The sequence below is a fragment of the Ochotona princeps genome, chromosome 4 (assembly GCF_030435755.1).
Source record: "Ochotona princeps isolate mOchPri1 chromosome 4, mOchPri1.hap1, whole genome shotgun sequence".
Lineage (NCBI taxonomy): Eukaryota > Metazoa > Chordata > Mammalia > Lagomorpha > Ochotonidae > Ochotona > Ochotona princeps.
Window position 1 is genome coordinate 2458426 of NC_080835.1, and position 6891 is coordinate 2465316.

The following is a 6891-nucleotide window of genomic DNA, read 5'->3' on the forward strand; positions in this document are numbered from 1 at the left end:
GGGGCAGACCTGAGTCCCGTGGGATGGGAGCACAGGCTCTCCTGGGGCCAGCCAGTGTCCTGTCCCACCGTCCCCATGCACCTCCCTTGGGCTCTGTGTCTGATGCTCAGAGCATGTGAGCACCGCGGGCCAGGCAACAAGCAGCCGAAGTCCCACACGCAGGTGTGAGAGCAGGCGAGGGCGGCCCCGTGAACATGTCTCCGTGTGGCTACGCCCTGGCCAGGGGCCTTGGGGGCTGGGAGGAGGTGTGGGCGGTCAGAGCAGGGCAGGGGGACACCCAGGAGCCCCTCTGTGCAACCAACCGACAGCTGTTGGCGGCAGGGGCCTGGCTCTAGTGGGCGTTCCCGGGCCCGCTGCTGGACCCTGGGATGTAATATTGCCTTATTTGGTCACACAGCCCAGTTATCGCTGGTGGAGGGAGGTCCCTCGGTCTGGGATTTGATGAGAACCAATCAATTCTGTGTCCTTGGCAGCCAGCAGGGGGATGGGGGACCAAAGTGGGCTCCAGTTCTGACCTGGGTCCTTCCTGAGTGCACCCCCTTTCCTGGCAGGACTGAGCCCCCAGCTGAGGGGTTCAGAGGCCTTGGTACTCCCCCTGGAGCTTAGCATAAAGCGGGGCTCTGGGTCATGGCCGCGCGGTGGCCTGCCCACCAGAGTGGATGTTGGTGCACCTGTGCACCAGAAGAGTGAGGGGCAGCAGACACCTTTGGGGGCTGCTGGCTGGGAGGCCTGGAGCAGGCACCGTGGCTGGACGTTCCCTGTCCCGGGGCCCAGGGCCTGCAGGACAGCTGAAGTGGCCTTGCTCAGCCTTGCTTTCAATCCCGGGGTCCCACCTTGAAGGGCAGTCGATCAGGTGTAGCGGTGCCGTGAAGTTGCAGGCTACTCAACTCTCTCTTTGTCTCTCTCTCCCTTTGTGTCTCTGTGTGTCTCTCTGTCTCTCTCTCCCCTTCTTGGACTGTGGGAGAAGCAGCCATGGGTGCAGAGGCAGGGGTGAGGGGCAGGGGAGTGGATGGGGGTGGGCCTCCGCCTTCTCCTGCGGAGAGCCCTAGCTGTAGCAATAATTAGGGGAGCGATTGATGAGTTAATTGTGTCTATGAGCAGCCCACACAGACAGCAATGGTGGGAGGCTGGGGTGGCAGTGCTGTGGCAGCAGCTCTGCAAAGTCCCTCTGAGGGCTCCGAACACCTCCTCTCCCACAGCCACGTGCGTCTCTTCCTGGCTCGGCCGTGGCCAGCCCACGGCCCTACCCTCTGTGTCTTGTCCTTAACCGTCCCTCCCCGAGGACCCTCATGGTTGCATTCAGGACACACCCAACCCCCTGCATCCCAGTTACCTCTGCCAAGATGCAGGTTCTGGGATAGGAAGGCCACTTGGTCTGAGTTCTCAGCGTTTTTGGGGGCTGTGCCACCCACAACCACTCCCCCTGGGTGGGATGTGAAGCTGGCGCCAGAGCCGGAGGGACCAGCATGGTGCGACTCAGTGAAGAGGCACAGCTACCGGTGTAAAGGCCAGTGTGGCCAGAATGGGCCAGAGGGGGTGTGGCAGGGAGAGTGGGGAGCCCCTGGGAGGCGAGGCCTGGAGCAGCCACTGCGGTCCTCCCTGGCAGCCTCGGTGCCCAGGGGTGAGCATGGGGGCGGACCTGAGTGGGGAGAGAGAGGGAGGGAGGTGACAGGAGCTGTATTAGGGGACAGTGTGGGACGTAGGACTTACGGCATAGGCCTCGGGCCCCGGCGGATGGCGGAGGTAGTGCTACGCCAAGCCCCGTGACACCCAGGTCCAGTGTCAGCAGAGGGCACTGTGTTGTGTGTGTGATGACTGTGTGACGGTCCCCCCTTTCCACGCCTCGCCCTCAGCCTCCACCCCTCCCAGCTCCCCCCAAGAGCTCCCTGAGCACCACGTCGTGGCGTGCCGACTCCTCGGCCTGGTACCTGCCACCCTATCCTGCCCCCACCCGGCCCTGGGGAGGCTGTCTGCCCGTTCCTCCTGCCAGAGCAAAGGCAGGCTAACCCGGGGCCTCCGGGGCAGGAGGGTGCATGCCCAGCCCCTAAGATGTTTGCCTTTCTGGTGCTGCCAGCTTCCTCGGCTGTCCAGCTAGGTGAGCCGCGTCCTGACGTGGGCGAGTGAGGCTTTTGGACGTGGCCAGGTGCCCAGCTGGGGCTGGGGTGCCGCAGAAGGACCAGGAGGCAGCACCATGTGGAGTGCTGGTGGCTCCCATGTCAGGCCGACTGGCCGCATGGCCTTAGCATGGTGCACCTGCCCGCTTCGGGTGATGGCCGATGTGGGTGCGCCCACGAGCCTCGTCTGTCCCCTCCTGCTGCAGCACCTGACGAAGTGAAGTAACTTAAGCTGAAGCCGTCCTGTGTGTGAGGCAGCAGCAGACCCTGTCATGGCCCCCCGGCCCCCCAGCCCCCGTGCCTCCTGCAGCGCAGTGCGAGTTCCCCGCCTCTAGCCAGGCAGGCTCGTTCTTGGCTGCAGAGACGATGTCGGAGTTCCAGAATTGTCTGGGAGCTTTGCAAGACTCGCAGTCATTAACTGGCCACGGAGCGTCGATGGGATCCAAAAGCTCTCGGAGTGGATTTCATTCTACCCATTAAACTTGAACCCCGCTTATCGCCTCCTACGCATTATGGGGTTAGGACGAGAATGCCTGGGGCTGCAGGGCCTGGCGGGCAGCCCGGCCCCAAGAGAGCTTTTGTTTGGGTCCAGAGATAGGATCACAACCGCCTTGAACCAAGAGTCCTGGGAGAAGTTGAAAGAGGGGTGCTCCCCCCCCAGATGCCCTCCAACTCCTGCCTGTTGGGCTGGGTTCCTGGGCGATGTGCAAGCAGCCTTATTTGGGATTATTGAGTTTGTGGGCAGAATTGCTGGGCGGAGACTGTCAGCCCTCCTGGGGGGTGGGAGGCTGAGCGCTCTGAGGGGGAAGGGGCTGGTCGGTCAGGGCTGCTGTGTGGCCGGAGCCAGCTGCACAGCCTCTCTGAGCTTGGTCACTCCTGCCAGGGACTGATGCTCATTGCCCAGGTGCACGATGCGGTCGAGGAGAGAGAAATTTCCTGTTGAGACTCAGCACAGCAGTCCCCCCAGGCTGGGCCCGTCCAGGCACCCCGAGGCTTGGTCTTTCCTCCCAACAGCTGACTGGACCAGCAAGGACACAGGCTCAGAGAGGCTGCGTAACTCCCTGGAGGCCACACAGCCCACGAGGGGTGTAGCCAGAGCACACCTCCCACCTCACCTGCTCCACCTGTTACTGCTAGGCGACCTCCCGGCCACTCTGCGGACCAGCCCCCCTTGCCGCGTCCTTGGGGAAATGAAGACGCTACAGCCAGGGTGGGGACAGCACTGTGGCTCCCCGACAGCTTGCAATTAACCCACATGTGGCCACAGCACGACCTAGTGATTCCACTCCTGGCGTGCAACCCAGAGAACTGCAGGTCGCCATGCCATATGTGCGTGTGTGTGTCCACATGTGTCCAATGCTCCCTTCTGTCACAGCTGCAGACAACCCAGGATTCACGCCACACACACAAAAAGGTGCACACCTGGCCATGGCTTCGTAACAGCTCTGAAAAGGCAGGAGGCTGTGCCACCCGTGGGGACAGCTCAGGGCAACAGAGCCATGTGCTGAGGGGGGAGAGGGGGAGGAGAGCGGCCAGCCACTCCCGTGCTCAATGGTCCCTCAGGGTCTCGGCCTCCTCGGCTGCCTGGTGTCAGGCTCAGAGCTCCTACGTGGGTCTCAGGCAGCTCTGGCTTCTCCCCAGACACCTGCCGGCTCGCAGGCCAGCGGCCAGCCCGACTTGGGGAGGTCGCAGCCCTGAACAACATCTCTGCCTTGGCCTCTGCTGGGCAGGTGTGTGGCTGGGCCTGGGGGACGGGTGGGCCAGCCAGAGCAGCTGCTTCCCTGCATGCGTCAGCGAGTCAGTCCCTCTCGCGGCTCTGGGCACAGACGGAGGAGGCAGGGCTGTGGTGCTGGGCACACGGAGTGCCGCGGACATCTTGCCCGGCCTCCCTCCAGGACAGGCCCGTCTGTCACCTGGTGGCAGCGTGCCTGCAGCTCTAGCTGGGTCCGCAGCCATGACACAGGCGTCCGGGAATGCGTCGCCCACGGCCATCAGTCTCTCTTCTGCTTGCTCATGCCTTATACCCAAAAGCATAAACATGTGTGCAAACTGCCCAGGCGTCGCAGACATGGCCTTGGCTTCAACTTCTCCCCGTTAAAAATGGGGTGCAAGGGAGATGCCCTGGCAGCTCCCTTGCTTGTCCTGACTGGTGGGGCCTGAGCTGTGACCCCACTCTGCCCAGCAGCCTGGAACAGCCCCAGCCCCTCACCAGGCGCCTGCCTTGGCCCGGCGAAGCCTTCTGCAAAGCCATGGATCTGGTCTCCCCCAGCCCCCCATCTCTCTCTGGCTTCTCCTCCGCCTCCCCCACCATAGCTGGATGGAGACACCAGCTCGTCTTCTGCTTCCCTCCCGGGATTTGGAGAAAAGCAGATTGAAATTAAAATAAGAATCAGCTAGTCCTGGAAACCTTGACGTTACAGAGGGAAAAAAAAAAAGACGTGAAATTAAATTTGTGCCCCCAATTTCCCGCCGGGGGGGAGCGGCCATGCTCATCAGCTACAGGAGCCATCGCTTCTAGGATCTGACCCAGATAGAAGGCAAAAGCGCCAGGGACTCAGTAAGCTGCTGCTGCCGCAGCCACACCCGAATCAGGGAGCCGGGAGGCAAGCAGGGGGTGTCCGACTTCCTGGCTGCCCTGCTGGGCAGGCAGCCCTGGGGTCAGGCCCTACGCTTGGCTAACTCCCTTGAAGCTTTCCGCTGTGGGGCTAGCGCCGTGGTACAGCAGTTTTAGCCACTGGTGGCAGTGCTAGCCCCATAGAGGTATTGGTTTGAGTCCCGGCTGCTCTACTTCCGATCCAGCTCCCCTGCTAATGTGCCTGGGAAAGCAGCAAATGGTGGGTCAAGCGCCTGGGCCGGTGCACACATGTGGGAGACCCAGAAGCTCCTGGCCCCAGACCATTTGGGACAAGAATCAGTACATGCAAGACTCTCTCTCTCTCTGCCTTTCAAATCAATACACAGAAAAACGCAGCTGCCCTGTGTTCTCGCAGCCTCCTGAGGGCTGCTGGGGTCCTCGGAGTTGAAGGTCTGCACCTGTCACCACTGCCGCTTTGGTAGTAAGTCCACGCGGATGCGAGCTGTGTGTGTGGGCTTGCCCGTCCACCCTGCAGCCACAGTGTACTCCACTCACAGCCTGCCCCGGCCCGGAAAGGAGGCCACAGCATGCCTAGACCCCCGAGTGGCCAAAGCACCACTCCCATCATTCCCTCCTTGTGCCCACCCCATGGCCAGCCAGCAGTGGTGAGCTGCAGTGGACCGGAGAGCAGGGAGAGGAGCGTGGGAAGCTGCAGACAAGGCCGTGGACACATGAGTCCCCAGGGACACTGAATGCCCTGACCGTGGCCTTGGAAACCGGCGCCCACGGAGCAGGTGTCTGGTTATTCTTCCCATCCACTTCCCCTTGGCCCCTGCTGTGGGTGGGCAGAGGCAGCTACCCCGTGCCTGCTCTTGGCTGGGGGTCATTTCCTTCCCACACTCCAGGGCTGGCAGCTGTGCCCCCGGAACAGGCTGGGCCGGGCGGGCTCTGACAGGGTCCTCTCCTGCATTATTTGAAATCCACCCTTCATCTGTCTACAGCAGCCCCTGCTCGCCCCGTGAGTCAGCCCAGCCCTAATCCTTCTGGAAAGCTGCAGCCGCCCAGCCAGGCTCCTCCCGCTCCCACCCCATGACTCAGGCAGGCACAGGTGGGAACTTGCGCCCCTCCCTGGCTGGTGTCAGGTGCAGGGGAGGCACAGGATTGGGCAGGGAAGGCATCAGTCCCAAGCCACAGGTGGCCATGAGCCCCGGGGCCTCCCCATGTGGATGGCTGCAAAGGGTGTGGGGGGGACTTTTTCAGAAAGCCCTCACCCACCGTGCCATGTGCACCTGCAGCCGAGAGGACCCGCAGCCCCATCCAGCTGTGCAACTGAGATGCCCATAGAGCTGCTCAAGCTGCAGGAGCTGCGTCTGCACAATCGGACTTGCCAGAGAGTTAGGGAAATCCCTGAGGGGTCTTGGTGCCCAGGAGGGCCCAGCTGTGCTACCTGGCACTGAGCCTGGCCACCCAGGGAGGGGCAGGGGTGGGACGAGGTGAGGGGCACCCTGGGGGAAGCTGGGATCCTTGTGACCCCAGCGATGTTTCCATGAACTGTAACGCTCTGATTGTCTGGGATTGGGAGTTCCAGAATGTTCCAGAATGTTCCATAAGCCTGGAAGGGACTTTCTGGCCTCTGCCTTGCCTGTCTGCTTCTCTCTGCATCTCGAGTTCCTTCTCTTCCGCCAGCAGAGAAAAGGGCGGGACCTTTCCATCCGCCCACATTGCACCCACCTATCATTCAATCCACTCACCCGCTCACCAGTCCAGCTGCCCATCCATTCATTCACCCATGCACCTACATATCCACTACCTGCCCCATTCATGCACTCCTCGAATCGCCAGGGGACTCCGACCAGCAGCCAGGCCTAGCAGACACCCTGGAGAGAGCAGCCATCCTCTGCCAACTCCCCCTGCACCTCATGTTGGGATTGTTGGGGTGTCTCCACCCCTCCCCACCCAGGCTGGGGCCTCTCCAGGCTGCATGGTGTCCAGCTGAGCAGGTTTCTAGCGGTCTGCCACCATGGATCAGACAAGCACTCCCCTGCCCCTGCACACACCTCAGGGCTCTGAGCAGTTAGTTCCTGGCACAGGTGCTGCTGGGGCTGGGCAGGCCAGGGCTCCCTTCCCCAGGAGCCTATGGTGCAGGACACGATGGAGCCCTCCAGCCAGGGGCTGCGCCCACCTCTCCATGATGTCTCCACC